Below are 19,203 nucleotides of genomic sequence, written 5' to 3'. Positions count from 1 at the left end.
TCAATTAGTAACTGGCCCTATCTGTTGTATTGATATAGGGGATCTTGGATGCAGGAGGGTCTGGTCATGTTTGTTACCCTGCTATACTGGTTTACGAGATTCCAGAGAAGTTTTCTCTGTCCTTACTTGTTTTCTGTTGATTGACTGGGAGTTTTGTGGCTATAGATGCTGATTTGCTCTGTGAGACAGCTGTGTTCGTTTTCTGATTTCCTGCATTACTTTTGTGTTGTGCAAGATAGGGTTCCAGGGATTCGGAATTGTGGTGACAACTGAGCCTTCCTTCCTCGGATGGTAAACTGTTTTGGAGGGAGTTATCTTCTTACGAACAATCTCGTTCTTGAGGAATTTATGCTTTTGGCACCTTTTGATATGACTGTTTTACCGAGTTTTTTTTTTTTTTTTTTTTTTAAAGTCCAGGACAAACACCGTTGAAATAGCTTTCAACCTCTCCATTCAATTTGCCTGCACCTTTTTTGCTTGTTCTTTATCAAAGTTATCTTTGCCTATTTGTTCTCTTTAGGCTTTTGAATTTATTTTAGTTCCATGCCTTCTCTATCTTTGGGAATGGTTCTCAGATGCTTAGGATCGTATCAATATGGCAATATTGATGTTGGCAAGTATTTTTTAGGTTTTAAATTCTGCCATCAAACATGTTTTTTCTAGGTATTTCCCAGTGTTATGGTGGTTCTTCATGATCCGAACAAGAATCAAGTTTATGCTTGTTATGTGAATAGGTTTATTGTAGATGAACGATGAACTGAATTTGTCAAAAATTGGTATTATTGAATAGTTTCATTTGTCAGTTCCCATCTTTGCGTCAAATTTCAGTTTTTGTTGGTTTTTTGTGTCGCTTGCAGAACTCTAGTGAGAGGGAGGTCTCTTGTATGCGAGACTCTGTATTAATTGGACGGATTTGAACATAATCTCTTATTTTGGGCTCAACGTTGGTGTTTTTGTCATTGCTTTAGGTGGTGTTAATATAGGTCGTGGCTCTGGGTTTCAGCAATTTCTCTGTGGTGTTGATTGAGATTTGATCTTGAGGTTTTGCAGTTCATTGATCTAGTCATTCTTGAATGGTTCTTGATGATGTTTCAAGGCTGTCTTTTCTTCTCTGGTTCTTTTAACGTGGCTTTAGAATGATGGAGTTCTGCGTATGCAAGCAAAGAGAGCTCTTCTTGGATGGATGGAAGCAAAAAGAGCTCTTCTTTTTTCAACAGCCTGAATCAGACTTTTGTTGTTTTATAAACCTAATCCCAGAATTAACCTCAAAAGCCGGCAACTCTTGAGGCAATCCCAGGGACTTATATCCCAACCCAAACCCAACCCCAACCCCGATGTGGGACAAATGTACCTATAGGGGGGACCTGCTGCTAAGTGGGATACTACCACCCAATCAAAAAGAGCTCTTCTTGGAAGGATGAATGTGATAAATCGGGAGTTCTCTTCTGCCAACCAATTCTTTCTTTGTGTTCTTTGCCTAAAAATCACTGGTGTTCGTTGGTAATGGCTTGTCCATTGTCTTCATTTTAGGGAAGCTTGGATCGGAGCGCTCTCGTCATGCTTGTTACCCTGCTATTCTGGTTTACAAGATTTTGGATGAGCTCTCTCTTTCCCTACTTGTTTTCTGCTGTTTCCTTGATATTGATTGGGAAATTTGTGGATTTGCTCTGCTTATTCTCTAATTTTCTATATTACTAGGATGTTGCAACTTAGGGTTTCAGTGAAGTGATTCGTGATTCAAACTTGCCTTTTCATCCTCAGATTAAGGGCTAGTAAAATCTTTTGGAGGGAGTTATTTTCTCACCTACACTAATTGTTCTTTTTGTGTTCGGGGAATTTAGGGGTTTCGACACCTTATTTATAATTTAAGTTTCCCATGTATCTTTTTGGTCTGGCAGCATGTTTTGCAGAGCCAACTTTCTTGATCCACGAGGAATAGAACGGGTTATAACCAAGTGCATGTCTCTGCTTGTTCAACAGTTTATTTCTGGAAAAACTGTCTATGAATGCTTTCAACCTATGCATTCAATTTGCCTAAGGTTCGCTTTCTTTTGGCTTTTGGATTTGATGGAATAGCTTAATTCAGGGCTTCTCTTTGGGGATGGTTCTGCACTGCTTAGTATCTAAGAGGAATTAAATTCCGTCACCAAGCATTTTGTATAGGTGGGTTCCTGGTATTTTGCTCATTATGCTTGATTTGAAGAAGAATTAAGGCTATGCATATTGGTTTGATGGTATGGTAAATTATTGACAAATTTTATTTTAGGATTATTCTCGATCTTTGTGCCAAGTCTTTGTTGGTCATTCATGTTTTCATACTCCCTTGCAGAACTCTACTGAGGGTGGTGATAGAACATGGGCTTTTGGATGCGATTCTTCTTTAGAATTATGGGATTCCCTTCTAGAATTGTGGAATGGATGTGATGCTTTGTTTTTGCATTGCTGGTGGCAGTTGCTCTGGTTTTTCAGCAGTTTCCCTATAGAGTTCATTGGTAAAAAGGACTTCACGTTAATTGCTGTGTGTGTTGTTCTTGGTGATTTTGCAAGATTTGTCTTTTCTTCTCTGGTTCTTTTGATGTCCTCTTTCAAGAATAGTGGATTTCTGGTGTGGAGGCGAGAAGAGCTCTCTTGGATGGATGTGAATAAAATTGGGAGATTTTCTTTTCAACCTGGTTTTTCTTTGTTCTCTTTGCCTGAAAAAATCACTGGGGATGGATGGTGATGGCTTCTGTCTGTTGTCTTGATTTTAGGGAAGCTTGTTCCAGGAGCGTTGGTGTGTTTGGTACCCTGCAAATCAGTTTTTTAACAAGATTTTGGATGAGCTCTCTCTTTCCCTACTCTTTTGTTTTGTTGGCTGTTTTCTTCAAAAATGATTTTCTTTACTTGTTATCTAATTTGCTATATTATTTTGTGTTGAATCTAGGGTTTCAGTGATTCGGAGGTGTGGTTGAAACTTAGGTCTCTGTCCTCAGATCAAAGGCTGCTATATTATTTTGGAGGGTTTATCTTCTTACCTATGCTTATGGTTCCTTTTTGCTTGAGCATTGTGCTGGTTTTGGTACTTTTGGATGTCCGTGCAGTATTAAATAATCTAAATTTTTTGTGAATCTGTTCTTCCATAGTCACCATGTTTGTAGAAATACCTCATGCATTATTTGTTATGTCAGTAATTGCTTAGAAGTCTGTTCTTGATCCTCGAAGAAAATGTATCACTGCTTAATCCCAATCATTAATTGTTGGACACCTCCAACCAGCCCATTCAATTCACATGCACCTATTTTGTGGCTTCTCCATTAATTTCTGGCTTGCTTAATCCCATGGCTTCTCTACGTGTGGGGAGCGGTTCTCAGATGCTTAGGATCTTACCAGTATGGCGATTTTGATGTTCTGAAGTATTTCTTAGTGTTCAAATTCTGCCATTAAACCTGTTTTTTCAGGTCGTTCCTGGTGTTTTGGTGGTTCGTGATGATCTGAACAAGAATCAAGTTTATGCTTGTTTTATGAATAGGTTTGGTGTTATGATAGATGATCTAAATTTGTAAAAAGTTGGTATTGTTGGTTCGTTCCATTGTCAGTTATCTTTGCATCAAATTTCAAATTTTTGTTGGTTTCGTGTTGCTTGCCGAACTCAATAGTCAGGGGGAGGTCTCTGGGATGTGACTGTGTGTGAATTAATTGGATGGGTCTGAATGTAATGTAAAATCTGGAGCTTTTATTTGGACCTATGGGTGGTTTTTTTTTTTTTTGTTGTCTAGCTGGAGTTGCTATAGGTGGTGGCTCTGGGTTTCAGAAGTTTCTCTGTGGTGTTGAGAATTGATCATGAAGGCCTACACTTTGCGGTTTTGTAGTATGTTGAGTACTTCTTGAATGTTCCTTGTTGATTTTTCAAGATTGTCTTTTCCCCTCTGGTTCTTTTGGTGTGGTTGTCTTAGAATGGTGGAGTTCTACATATGGTGGCAAAAAGAGCTATGGATTGACGTGGTAGATCAGGAGTTCTCTTGTTCGTTCCTTTTTGCCTAAAAATCACTGGTGTTTGTTGGTAATGGCATCTCGATGTTGTCTTCATTTTAGGATAGCTTGGATCACAAAGCATTCTCGTCATGTTTGTTACCCTGCTATTCTGGTCTACAAGATTTTGGAGAAAGCTCCTCCCCTACTTGTTCTGTTTTTTCCTTCGAATCAATGAGAGATCTCTGGATGGTAGATTTGCTCTGTCTGTATTGTTTGTGCATGAGGAATTTAGGGGTTTTGACACCTTATTTGTAATATTTCTTATTTTCTTATTGTGTCCGTTATTTGGTCTGGCAGTAATTTCGGCAGAGTTGACTTTCCTGATTCATGAGAAATAGATGGGGGTATAATCAAGCGTATCTCTCTGCTTATTCTCAACTTTGTTTATTTCTGGACTGTATGAATCACTTTCAATCTGCCCAGTCAATTAAGCTAAAGTTATCGTACCCAATTGTTCTTTACTTGGCTCTTGATGGATTAGCTTAGTCCAGGACCTCTCTTTGGGTGATGGCTCTGCGGTGCTTGGTATCTAACGGTAATTAAATTCTTTTATCTAACATGTTTGTATAGGTAGGGATTTTGGTGTCGCTGATTCATCATGGTCTGAAGAAGAATAAATGCTACATATATTGGTTTTGATAATATGGTAGATGATCTACAATTTTTATTTCAGTTTTGTGCCAAGTTCAGTCTCTGTTGGCTGTTTATGTTTTCACTCGCTTGCAGAATCCTCCTGAGGGTGGTGACTGAATATGGGCTTTTGGATGTGATGATTCTTAGACTTATTGGATGGCTGTGAACGTAATCCGTTATCTGGAGTTTTGCTTTCTGTATCACTGTTGCATTGCTGTTTGTTTCGATCATGGTGATGTTTCAAGATCTGTGTTTCTTCTCTGGTTCTTTTGATGCCGTCTTTCAAGAATAGTGGACTTCTGGTGTGTGGAGGCGAGAAGAGCTTTCTTTTGCATAGATGTGAATTAAATCGGGGGCTTTTCTTGGCAACATGGTCTTTCTTTGTTCTCTTTCCTTGAAAAATTCACTGGGGATATTTGGTGATGGCTTCTATCTGTTGTCTTGATTTTAGGGAAGCTTGAACTGCGAGAGTATCATCCTGCTACTCGGTTGTGATAAGATTTTGATTTGCTCTCTCTTTCCCTACTCTCTTTTAATTTTTTTTTGGGTTCATTTTCTTGAAAAATGATTTTCTCTACTTGTTCTTAATTTGGTATATTATTTTGTGTTAAGTCTAGGATTCCAGTGATTTGGAGGTGTGGTGAAAACTTTAAGGTCTCTATCCTCAGATCAAAGGCTAGTACATTATTTTGGAGGGCGTTTGTCTTCTTACCTAGTCTTACCATTCCTTCCTCCTTGAGGATTTTTTGGGCTTTGGTCCTTCTGATGTGTGTAGGCTATTATATAATTTAAATTTAATTAAAAATTTTCTTGTTTTTGGAAATACCTTATGCATCAAGGAAGAGAATAGCAATTGTGTATGACTGCTTAATCCCAACTGTTAATTATTGGTCACCTGCGACCTGCCCATTTAATTCACTTGCACCTATTTTACTTTCTTCTTCATTAATTTACAATTAGCTTAATCCCAGGCTTTTTCTTTCTTTGGGGATTGTTTTATTGTAAATTTATCTAATTCTGCCATTGAACTTGTATGTATAGGCGGTTCCTGGTGTTTTGATAACTCATCATGATCTAAAGAGAATTATCGTTAGGCTTCGTATTTTAATCAGTTCTGATGGTATGTAATATAATTTAAATTTCTGGGTAGTTGGAACTAATGGACAGCTCTGATATTGGTTTTCATCTTGGTGTCGAGTTTAAGTTGGGTTCTGATGTCCTGGTACTCCCTTGCAGAACTCTAGTCCTAGCGAGAGGACTGTGAAGAAATAGAGGTCTCTTGGATGATAATTCTTTTTCAGATATCCATGGTACTGTGGTTTGAATCATGGAATCTCTCTTCATGTCATTCTGTTATTGTGTTTGTTGAGAACATCACTGGCGCATTATTCAGGCTTTATAATTTGTTTAATTCTGCAGATTGGATTCAGGAGTTTTGATCATGGTTAGGTTTTTCAAGTAATAGGGTCAAGGTAATGGTTTAGGCCTTATGGAATTGAGTTGTACGGTGGGATGTTTCACATATATTACATCAATTCATTAGCTTTTGATGGATGAATTCTGAATTAGTCATGATGGTTCTCCAGATATGCTGTGTTTTCAGCGTTTTTATTATTGAGTTCATTAGCGAGTATCGAAAGAAAAAAGAGGGGGAATAGGAATATTTGGTTTGTCATGTTTTTCAGGGTCTATTATAAGTTTTTGGAAAATTTTGACCTCAATTAGCTTCTTGATATGTCAAAACTCTCTCTGTCACTATTTGACGTTTTTGTTATAGAATAACAGATGGGGTGAATTATTAGGAGATGCAAAGAACTTTATTGGAGGGATGAGAAAATTTATGGTTCACCATGATCCGGATTGATTTCTCTCTCATCCCTACCTGGTCTGTCATATGCTGAATGTGATGATTGTTGGGCTCATTATTAACTTGAGTCTTATTTGGTTTCCATTTAGGGAGCTTGAATTCAAGAATTTCTTGTCTCATCTGATTTTGTGGTCTGTATGATTTCAGAGGAGTTTCTCTCTCTCTCTGATATCCCTACTTGGTCTGTTGCATTTGCTGAGTTGTTATTAACTTGGCTTTATCTGGTCTTCATTTGAGGGAGCTTGAATTCAAGAATCTCTGGTCATTTTGTCACCGGGTATTGTGGTCTGCATGATTCCAAAGGAGTTTCTTCTCTCTTGTGGTTGTGTTTGGTTCTCTTTGTACAGTACTACGTAGTTTTTAAAATTAAATTACGGCATTCAATTTCAGGAAGGGCTGGGAGTTGAAGTCAGATCTGTGTTTTCAAGCCTGAATTTCTGCATTACTAACCCATTCTACCTAGCTTCTGCACAGTTATCCTAATTGCATACTACCGATCAACATGAAATCAAAACAGATGTAGAGGTTTCTTATCCTGATCATTTGTAATGGATATGTCTGAGCTTAGCCGTAGTGTCATTTTGTTTGTCCAGGTTTATTCATGATGGTGGTGTTAATATACTGGGAAGTTTGCAGAATCTGCTTTGATAGTATGAGCGTTATCTGGAGTTATGGTGGTATTTAGCAGAGTATTGTATATTCTGTAGCAAGCATGCTTATTCCAGTGAATTTAAGATATCTTTACCTCAGCCAGTTCTTGAGTTCAATGTCCAGAAATTGGGATTTCTATTTCTGTTTCTCCTTTTAAGTCATATGGATGGAAAAGATGAAGTGCTTTCTAGTCTGCATGGAATTTGATTTGACGACTTTGAATGTGGAAACTTCTGATATACTATGGGGTGTGGCCTAAGATGCAACTCAGTATGGATTATCAAGTTCATGGTCATGGTCAAGTTGGGGGTGTATTTCTTGCCTCCTATCCTTTCTTGGGTTTTTTGTATGTTTTAACTGGTTTGTCCGTTACTATGCACAATAACTTCAACTGTTTCTCCATCACCATTGAGTACTCGCTGCTGGCGTTCATTATCTACAATTGAGTGGAAGAGAGCAGTGTCAGGTGGTTATTCTCACTTCATAAGCAGATGCCGGTTCAATCTTGTTAGAACAGATGCATGCAATATCTGTTTTCAGAGTCGTCGACTTGCATACAACTGGTATCAGTACTGGTATTGTTAAGTCATGTAAGAACAGATGCGTGCAATATCTGTCTTCGTAGTCATCAACTTACATACCACTGGTACTGGTACTGTTTGTGAATTTCATTTCATACTTGAATTTTGTGATCCTCTGGTACATAGGTTTAGTATGCAACTTTAAAGTGCAACTGAATTTTGTTATCCTTGGGTTTATTGGACAATATTTGCTTGTGGCCTTTAACAGTTATGGTGTGGCATCAAGAGGTCCAATCTAAGATCTGCAATAGTTGTATGCGTTGTGGTTTTGGGAAGGTGGTTGCATCTTAACAGGCCCTGGCACAGGTGTATTGTGTTCATATAACCAATCATAAATGATTGACAGATTGAGAGGAATCCAAATGCCCTTGTGTACAAGTCTTGAAAATCATTAATTTATTTGAAGTGCGTACAACTTTTGAGGTTGATTTCGGTGGATTCAAGAAATGAAAGAGTTCCCGTTTTCCAGGGCAACTTGTCATTCTCTGTATGATTTACCTGTGTAGCTTAAGCCCCTGTGATGTGTGTTGACTTTTTAAGTCCCATAAGTAGGGTCTATTTGTTGTTGGATGATTGCACTATGTAATTTTTGATCTTTTATCAGCCTTTAGCATTATGTAAAATTTTTAGCATCAATTTTTAAAATTTTTATTTTTATTTTTTTTAGTCACTTGAAGGAATGTGTGGTAATTTGTGATCTAATTGGTAAATTCAAGGCTGTCTAATGGGTTTGAAGGCCCCCCCTCCGTGTGGACACTTAAAAACCCTCCTCCCCGCGGCCCCCCCCCCCCCCCCCCCCAAAAAAAAAAAAAAAGGTATATTATTAAGGAAAGGTGTGCTGTGCTATTCGTAGAGTTCTCTTGTACTCTGGTATGGATTGTTGCAAGTCTATTTCGCTATTTGTGAGATTGCTGAGACGTTTGTAGCTTGCCTTTTGGTGGGGATAACTTTCTTCTCTATTGTTCTTGAATGTGGCTGGCTTGTATGCTTGTGCTGTTTTGTTTGGTAGGATGGCTTTGTAACTCCGCCTGTCTCCACAGACAGCCGGTCCCAAGCCCGGGCAAGAGGAGGAGGGAAAGCTGATCTTATGTGATAGTATTGGGAAATCACATCATCTGTTGCTCTTCCGCCTTTTTCTTTTGGTGGTGGATTTGTGGGTGGATGGGGCTCCATTCATGCGTACAATTTCTGCCCGACCACAGAACAAAGTCTCTGGTGGTTGTAGGGTTCATAGAACAAAGGAAGAGATTGGCCTAGCAGCCTTGTTACTAGCTTCATGGGATCATAATAGTTGTAACGCTTCATGCACTTCTATTAAGCTAGTTTCTTAGGCACTTAAAGATTGCAAAAATTATGGCCAAGTGGACAAGAGTCCAGTCTAGATTTTCACAACAAAATTTGCTTAATTGCCACTATACTTCAATCTTCAATCTACCTAGAAGTAGCAGATATTACTTGTAATGGATTCCCAATAATTTGTTTAGAGTTGATACATTACTCACACCAATCAACCTTTAGTAGAACAAAATGTTAGACCTACAGATTAAAACCCTTGATAGAGCAGTCTCATCCTAATTTTTTTATTTTTCCAAATATTCGTCTAATGGCAAAATCACTCTATAAATATAATGATGTTTTCTTAGATGATATCAGTTGCCAAAAAAGAATTTAATCAGACATTGAACTTTGGCCTAGATTCTTAACACGATATTCATAATTAAGAGTTCATCTAAAAGCAGTAAAATCCAGGTTAGATGATCTTTTCGACGGATATAGATGGTAAGAAGATTAATGCACATATTACCTTATGCCAAAGTGAAAACTCAATGCTATACCAGTATAGCGCAGGCATGGTGCAACATGTGTGCACCCAGGATTACAAACCTAAAAACCATTGTTCGCAAGTTCTTCTCTTGTAGAAGTTGAATTTGATGTCATAGATAGTGCAAAAAAGGAATTTAGTGAAATCCAAAAAGACATTGATCACAGCATTTATAGCCCAATTGGACAACAGTTCAGTCTAGACTTTCATAATCTAAACCAAGCAAGTCCAAAAAATCAAGAAAAAAAAAGTTATTAACTTCACTACTCATGTTCCAAAGTATGAAATTGGGACTAGTTTTGTACCTTTTGCTCTTGTATATGTAATTAATTACCTGGTGGTTCTGCTAGCTTCTGGGGTGGCTGGAATTTTTAGGTACTGATGCTACTACTATCAGCTCTCAAGGTTTCAGACAAGGACCTTCTGGGATGGGATGTATTCAGCTGGACATTAGTCCTACTTGGACTCTTGAGTGTGTAATGTTTACATTGTCACATAAAAATGTACATGCAAATATGGACTTTAATGGTGTATTTATTTTCTTAACATATCATATATTGAAATACATGCCATATTAGCTAGCTAGTTAAACATCCATTTTGGGGTGGTATTGTGAATGCACTAGTCTATAGTCTTAAGTAAAAATTTTTAATTTCTGTTTTGGAAATAACTAGGCCATGGATTTTTTTTTTTTTTTATACTTTTTCTTTTAGAATAATTAAATTAAATCTATATTTTTCACGAAGGTTGCACATTTCATCATCTAGAGCTTAGAAGTGCCCTAAATTGTTTCACACGAGCTATTAAAGTATGTTGGTCCAATTGTTTCAAATATGTGTTATTGCAATTCGAATGAAAGTGAGATGTTTAGACAGCACAATCTTGAATATTCAGTTTTCAATAATGGAGCTTGAATTCTAAGAGAGCATTCACTTCAGATCTTGAACTAAATTCATCTACTCTCGGCCCTTAATCGGCTAGAATTTCTTGTTGAGAGAAATTGAAACCAAATATATTACAACTAAACAACAGTTCTGCATACTAAAACGAACTAGCTAGGTTCAAAGTGTAGAGAAATTAAGATGAAGAAAAATTTTCTGGTTCGCTGCTGTCTGAAGTTTCATGATGAAGTATTAATGCATTGCAGTCGCCGGTAATATAGAGGGAAAAAGATGCGGCAGCTGCTCTATGTTAAGCTCCACACGATCAGCAGAAGTAGTGCAGTCTATGCCCTGATTGAACACCGATGGCTCTGGTCCAGCTGGGTTCAGCTCCTGGCGAGGAGCCCAATATGGTCCGTCCTCGATCTACTGGCTAAAACAACAACTTCCATCAATGGAGATGGCGGATTGCCCCCATGCAAAATGGGGTACGTCGCCAGACTTGGATGAAAATGAGAGTTCTCGTGGCCACCAATTAAGTCGGCCAACAGAAGCAGCAGACCTTACAAATATATAATCAATTTTCTTCATAGTTATATGCTTAATTATATCAAAGTACTAGTTGTAATTAGAGATATGCATATATTGATGTATGAATATTTAGTAGCAGTATTGGATAACACTCAACAGTAGGCATCAAATACGCAGAATTCATTAAAAAAAAAACATGTATATATATATATATATTTGGGTAGCTAAAAAACATGTTTTTTTTTTTTTTTCAGTTTCTGATATGGAAATGTCTTAGAAAATGAGGGAAACTGATGTAACAACAGGCTTAACAAAATTGTTCAAGAATTAGAATTGACAACTACGTAATTAAAGCATCTCTATATTCTTAAATTAAGATTTATAAAGATTAATTAAAATGCTCAAAAATACATTTATAAAGATTCTTGGTATGTATTGTGAGTTTTTTATTTTATTTTATTTTTTGGGTAATTAAGCATATTTATTTATGAGTTACAATTGCAGTAGGTGTGTCACTTAATTACACATTTAAGCTTAAATTGGGTACAACTTAAAATGTACTACAGGTGCTCCTTCTGTGACAGACACACACACATATATATATAGATGTTAAGAAGACAAATGCATATTACCTCATGTCTAAGTGGCAACTAAATGCAAATACCATTAATATAGCTCAGGCAAGGTGCAACATCTGTGCACCTCAGCAGATTACAGACCAAAAGTTGAACATGATGAGTAGAAGGAGTAAGGGTAATGAGAGCTATCTATGTAAAGGCATTAATTCAGGATAATTTCATACTTCAATTGAAAATAAGTTTAGGCTGGATGGATTTGTTTTCTTTTGCATTTCGATGTACTGATTGAGGAAGATAATTTCAATTCTCTAAAGTAAACCAATACTGCTTTGTTTGCACTATACAGAACTTCTCAAAGCCTCTAGCATTCCGAAGGTAAATAATTTGGCCTTGTTTGGGTTGTACTTTCAGTGGAAAATTTTTTTGAGTTTCCATCAAATTATTCATTTTCACATTTTTCAATTACCTTTTTACCTTATATACATCACACCTAAAAAAAAAATCGTCACATGAATTCTTCTACAAAACTCTCAAAAAAAAAAAAAAAAAAATGCAATCCAAATGGATTCTAAGTTTTCCTTTGGGTTGACTAGTTGTACTACTTGTATCATTTTCTATTTTTCTTTTTCTTTTTTTTGTGCGTACAAGTTTATCTGTGATTGATAGAAGATTAATGTTTGCTCAAGAAAACCTATCTTTTTAATATTTTCTTCTCGAAAAAGAGAGATAAAAATACTTGAGGGTGAGCTACTCATCCGAGAAGTACAGTCGAGAAAACTATTATTGTCATTAAATCTATTAAAGCCTCATTTCACATATTTGTTAATTGGTCCACGGATGTTCAATGGGCACTCGTTAATGTGAATAACGTTACTATAATTAATGAATTTTGGTATTTAAAAGGTGGTGTCTTTAGTTTTGGAAAACTTCTGGTAAGAAAAGAATTTTGCAAATGATAAAAAAGACCATTTCAAATAGATCAACAAATGTGGAATGAGAGTTTGACTATTTGTGTTTCAGCTTCATCTCTATTCTTTTCATTTCCTCTTTTTTTTTTTTTTTGTTTAGTTGTCCTTTTTTTTTTTACAACATAAGTTTAAAAATCTAATAATTCATTTGTGTAAAACTAAGAACAAAAGTGTGCCCAACTTTGTGCCATTGTTTTTCCCTTTTTTTTTTTAATTTAAAAGAAGCATAATACTATCAAGACTCATATGTTTTTTCCAACAAATGTTAATATCTACTGTCAAGGCTCATAAAGTGACTTAGTTTTATACTCTTTTTTAACTATAAAAAGATAGTAGGTTCCCAAATTCTGAACCAAATCAAAACAAGACCGTTAGGGCTTATAAAAAAAGAAAAAAAGAAAAAAGAGACCATTATGAATTTGGAACTTTTTATCCCCATAAAATGACAAATTGAAAAGAAAAATACAATTTATTTTGGAAAAAGACATAGAACAATATATTTTCAAGACTTGTAAAAAAAAAAAAAGAATATACAGAGAGATAATAAATTCAAAAAACATCCACAAGACAAGCATACCATGTACGATATTCTAATTCTCTGAATTAAACAAGTTGTATACCCTCTAGAAATTGCCTTTGTTAATTTATATATACTCATAATCTATACTCATATTAAAGCCTTGTTTCACAAATTGTTTAACCAGGATTGGTGCTTCCTAAAACATAATCTATAGGGACGCAAGAATCATTTGCGCTATAATTTTTCGTGGATGGAGAAATCGAAGGAGGTTAGTTAGGGCCACTTCTCTGTTGCACTTTGGTGTTTGGCTTGTTGGCAAGTCTACCCTTGTACATGCAATCGAAACCCAAAAAACTTTATAGGATAGAAATTTTTCATATTCATCTTGGTCTTAATATTCTCGTGCAAGTCACGTGTTTTTCCAAATATATATATATATATATAAATGAGTAAATCTTTTATGCATTAATAGCGTATACACTAACGGGTTTAAATTAATGCATATCACATATACAAAATTTAATGTTTAAATTCAAATTCAAATAATATGACATTCATTCAATCCTATCAGCATATACAGTGTGACGATGTAAGAAGAATTAATCCTCTATATGTGTGTGCGTGTGTATGTGTGGAATTCCATTTTTTGAGTTGTACTGCAAATTAATCCTCTATATGCACTGCAAATTGTGAAAACAATATCTTGGCTCCACAAATTACCTACGTAATTCTACAATTAGGAAATACACGGTCAGCCATTCATCAAAATGTCGAAATAGTGACTAAAGGCACTGTCTCCATTTCTTTAGTAAGTTGTAGCCGCTGCATTTTGATAGACTCCATTTTTTGTTTTGTGCTTTCTTGCTTGATAAATTATTTTTGTTGTTTGATATTTATGGGCCCATAAAAGTGATAATAGAGCTCCCTGGTTCTTCCTAGTTATTGTCGTAGTTATCATCAGAATCATCATTACCCTCTTCAGAGCTAGAGGATTCTGAGGTAAGAGCATGCATATATCAGGAGGATCAACAAGATTCTCAGTCACCACTCCCTTTAATTCCCTTCTCCTGTGCTGCATTCCCTGGATGTCCAAATCTTTATATTGCTCCTGTTTCAGTCACTTCCACCCTTCTTTCCGCAGAAAAGAAAATGCTTCCTACCCCTTAGATCGTTATATATCTCAAGCTTGGAAGGACACAGCTTTCAATCAAAATGATAATTAATGTCACTTTCACTTTCACTTCCCTCAACCCTCATCATCATCACAATCGCTTTGATCATTTTAAGTGGCAAAATGAAAATATGATAAACCGTCATATTCTAGCCTATAACTAGCTGACTAGTAGCGTGCCAAGTATCAAACGCCTTAATTTGTGTGATTATTTGAGAATCTAATATCGTTTACAAGTGTGAAGTGCAAAATCTTTCGAAATTGACCCCAGTGTACATGTTCAATTGGTTTAATAAATCAAATCATCGCTAATTAAGCAGAGAATTTTGTTTTTCTACTCTATCATGTATACTTTTCTATGAGTGATAAGATATCCAAAAGCAATGAATGAGGTTTCTCCATTTATGCATAAAGCACCAAGAATAACTACAATCGTTTGAAAATCTGATTAAATAAAACCCGTCATCTAATTGCATTTAAGCATCACTAGCAGTCTAGGCGTACTCCTACTCTAAGTTGGCAAGGATTTCAGAGCCCTATGTATTATGTTAATTAGTTTTCCCACTTGAGAAGGCTAATTAATCACACCAGTGTGCATAAACAGGTGTTTATGTGTGAAAGATTCATGCTATACATCCGTTTATGCATACATGTAAGATTATAACGGATTATACACTATACACTGGCCTCCACATCATTGCATGATTTGCATCCATTTAATTGATTGGGGCCATATAGACAACGAAAGATGCAAAGTTCAAGTCTGATGCAATATCAGAGGATGTGGCAAAATCCCTGTTTTATGTTGCAGACCAGCTTTACTATTCTCTAGTTACTTAATTCCTCCTAAACTTCTCGTCCAATTCTCGTTTTGATCTCAAGTGTGGAGAATTTGGTCATTCCCCAAGCATTGTAGACCAAAATTCAATGTATTTAGATTCAGAAGATTCGGTTTCATCTTGTATATACGTCAAGGGATCGCAAAGACAACGTTACTCTCGATTTGAGGAGCTCAAATCGTATAGTTATTACTTGACTGTTCATCCGTTCACAACTCTATATGCCTCTGCGCTGGTCATGCTTGATGGTTTGGTGACATTGAAAGATGATGGATCTACAAGGGATCCCCTGACAAGACAAGATGGCTACTTAAGAGGAATTCAAGTAGTTGCTGAGTTTGGGTTCCAGGATAGGAGGGATCTCAAACTTGAAACATGGTGCGTGCAAATCATGATGTTTCTTGGCATGGCTATTGAGTTTGTGCAAAACACAGAAAGGTTTCAAGAAAGTGTCGCAGTACTTCTATATTTGAAAGTTTGTGTCAAAATTTTTGTAGAGTTGCTGGGAATTTTTTATTATGATGTTTCATTGGAGACATTTTCACTGTTTGGTGTTGCAACATTCCTTCCCTGTGATGTGATAGACCCATGACGGGTTATAAGTTCAGTTTACTGCTTTTTTCTTTTAAGAAAATGAATATGTCTTTCAATCTAATTCACGACAGATAATTTGAAGAAGATTCAAGATTCAAAATCCCAATTTATATATCAATCCGCAGGTAAGCTGGAATTAGGTTCTTTAAGTTGTTTACTGCAACCTGGGAAAGAGAATAATTTTGGCTCCAAAAATTACCTAGTTAATATATATATTATTTATGACTAGTAAATATATGTCTTTGCAAAACCAAATCGACCTCAAATAATTAAGTGAGGCGTGAACTTGTGACTTCTATATCCATATACAGTTGAGATCATACCCTAAAGAATATGGTTGCTTATTTTTTAGATGTGTAAATGGTGTCGTTCCAAAAAAAAAAAAAAAAAATTAGATAATTAAGTTGATGTATGTCTATTAATTCACGATGGGACTCATTTGACTGATTGAAGATTATTTGCTTTTACTATGACCATTAACTAAATATTTAACTTGTTATTGTAACACCGACATTAAATTTTAGGCCAAGAGATCACAAGATTAGGCAACATTTTGGTACTTATCCAAGCTTCCCTATCTATTGTCATGACTTTATCACGTTGTAGTTCACTTGTAGCATAAGGTCCTTTCACGATAAAGAGAATAGCATTTCTATTATTTTCAATCATAGTTTGCTTGTTTAAGTAAGTTTTTAATGCAATGATTATCTTATGAGAAGGGCTAATTAAAATGGCAGAAGCTTTTGCATTTTAGGAATAAGATATCCCAATCTAAAGTTTAAGGACAATTTTGAAGTTCATGAAGCAATTTGGACAACTAAAGAATTAGAAGACGATGCAGTTTTTGTGTCCAAATAGTTTTTTCCATAGTCGATCTACATGAGAAATAGATTATTCCTAGTTGTAGTAATCATGTCGTATTAATTTAAGCCACGTAAATGGTGTTGCATTGTTCTTGGTCATTTTCAAGTCGACAAATATAAATTTCAAATAAAAGAGTACGTACAACCATCGTGGATTTCATTGAAGTAATAATAATTAGTATTTCAGCCGTGCTAATGCACGTATTTTTGTTAATTATTTACGAACATGTCCAAGGAATAAATAACCGAAAAAGAAAAGAAATATGAATGATATTCTTATATGTTTTATGATGTTTATTCCAGAAAATTATTACATATTAATTAGTCGACAACCATACCAATTTTTAATAACTTTTATACATAAATATGTCATAATAGGATGCATAAACCAAAAAAAAAAAAAGGTTTTTGAGATAGCAATTAAATTTTTTACAATAATTATACACCTAAGGCTACGTAACCTTTTCAATTAAATATAAAAGATGCAGTAATCCATTTTCTCATGAAACAAATACTTAGTTTCTAAGAAAAAATTAATAAATTAAAGCCTGATTAAGTAAAGTTACTCTAGAAAAATAAATGAATAATTTAAATTTATTACAAGAAAAAAATTGTTGAAAGAAAAAGAAAGCATTAAAAATATATTGATTACACAGATTAGATTCGGAAATGGTAAGACCTATGTATCTTAAGACCACTCTCACATCCCTCATCATTGTTGCAACTCTTTTATCCTTTATAACAGTTTCTGTCGTGGTACTGTTCATTCTCTGGATTGATTTCTCCCCTCTTTTCTTCTTCATTCTCCCTCTTATGATACCTTGCTTAAATTACTTTTGTTTTTTTTTTTTTTCAATTTGAGTCCATTTGTCACACTTCAGTGAATTTAACCATAAAACTATTGATTCAAACCCCTTAAAATTTCAGAATCTCAAGCATAAACGTAGAAAATGAGAGCAAAGAGTTGGCAGGTAGTTGCAAACGCAACATTTTTTTTAATTATCAGCCAAAGTTGACAAGTAGCATAAAGTTGTAAATCCATATTTTGGTCAACATTCTTGCACTTGATTGAGAAATTAATCCCAAAATCCACCGTCTAAAACCTCAAAAAAAAAAAAAAAAAACTCAAATTCAGCTGTATGTTTGAAGCTTCAGCCATCTAGCATACTCGTACATGCACGCAAAGGTTATGGATGGCAAACAGTTGATGAGTGTTTCCGTCATCAACTAATCTCAGATGCTGAGCAAATGTTAATCGAAAGCAAGTGTTTGAGAGGGTTTCCTTGGTCTTTTTTAATTGTCACTACCATTCTCCTCCTGTAATATTCCTCGTGCGATTTATGTGCTTCTCCAAACCAAGGCCTGGAAAAGATTATTTGAGGCCTATAACATGTAACATACATAGCCTACATGGCCTGCATATATATGGACGAAATCAACTAAACTCTCAGCCAAGGTCGATGGGACAAGGAAGATCCTTGTCTTCTTTTTGAGATCATTACTACCATACTCCTTTTGCTTTCCATCTAAATCCCCCGTGAAATTCACGTCTTTTTCCAAAGCTTGGAAAAATATGATCAGGATATTGGATTGCAAGTGAGAAACTATCATGAAAAACCAACCTTCGCTTCTTGTAGTTATAGATGTTGACAGACAATTCTCCACATAACGAACTCAGGGCTGGCGATCGATCAGGAACTTTGGGGTACAGGTACAACTATCAGTTAAAAGGGCTTTCAAGGTTTCAACACAATGATATGCAACTAGACATATTCTTAGTTCACTTTTGGTCTCTTGAATGTCTACGTTGTCATGTAACATGCATGCAAATATGGACTGTATTAAGTGGATGCATTTATGTCCTTACCATATGATGTCATTCAAATACTTGCTATATTAGCAGCCAGTTATACATCAAGGACTACCAAGATTAAAGAATTGGGGCAGAAGAAAAGCATCCATTTGGGGATATAAATATATTGTTGGGATATATATATATATATATCTTACAAGATATAAAAGTACCAAGCTCAAGTTACTGTAGCAATTGTGGTCCGGTTATTGCAGTAATTTTCATCAATTTGAGGGGCCTTTGGTTAGGGTGTCTTAGTGGGTTGTTGCAGTAATTTACACCAATCTGAGGGCCCTTTGGTTACGGTGGTGCCAATAACTATTCTTCATTTGTTGGTGATTGCATGGAGCCACATTAGACTGGTTATTGGTGTAATATTGGCCAATTCAAAGAACTAATCGTTCCTAATTACAATTAGAAATATATGATATAAAATCAAATAGGTGTAATATTAGCCACACTAGACCGGTTATTAGTGTAATATTGGCCAATTCAAGGAACTAATCGTTCCTAATTACAATTAGAGTGTTAAAAAATCAAAATTTCAATTCAAAATGAAAAATTTAACTAATTTAACAATACTAAAACTATTGACTAGCTAACTAATTTAACTATAATAAAATCAAAATTTTCCTAATTACAATTAGAAATATATGATATAAAATCAAATAGGTGTAATATTAGCCACATTAGACCGGTTATTGGTGTAATATTGGCCAATTCAAGGAGCTAATCGTTCCTAATTACAATTAGAGTGTTAAAAAAAAATCAAAATTTCAATTCAAAATGAAAAATTTAACTAATTTAACTATACTTAAACTATTGACTAGCTAACTAATTT

The 19,203-nt window shown here is 35.4% G+C and overlaps 1 long non-coding RNA gene across 1 annotated transcript; it reads left to right on the top strand.

Annotated features, from left to right (window-relative positions):
* Positions 1 to 386: 386 nt before the first annotated feature.
* On the top strand, positions 387 to 8,366 carry LOC113727805 (uncharacterized). Its single transcript, XR_011839633.1, has 7 exons — positions 387 to 2,163; positions 2,330 to 3,508; positions 4,309 to 4,546; positions 4,738 to 5,132; positions 5,881 to 5,954; positions 7,105 to 7,808; positions 7,952 to 8,366. It is a non-coding gene; the product is annotated as an uncharacterized lncRNA (long non-coding RNA).
* Positions 8,367 to 19,203: the final 10,837 nt, after the last annotated feature.

Source organism: Coffea arabica, chromosome 2c (genome assembly GCF_036785885.1).
Source record: "Coffea arabica cultivar ET-39 chromosome 2c, Coffea Arabica ET-39 HiFi, whole genome shotgun sequence".
NCBI lineage: Eukaryota > Viridiplantae > Streptophyta > Magnoliopsida > Gentianales > Rubiaceae > Coffea > Coffea arabica.
The sequence above is the reverse complement of the archived record's forward strand: the minus strand, read 5'-3'. Positions and strand labels throughout refer to the sequence as shown.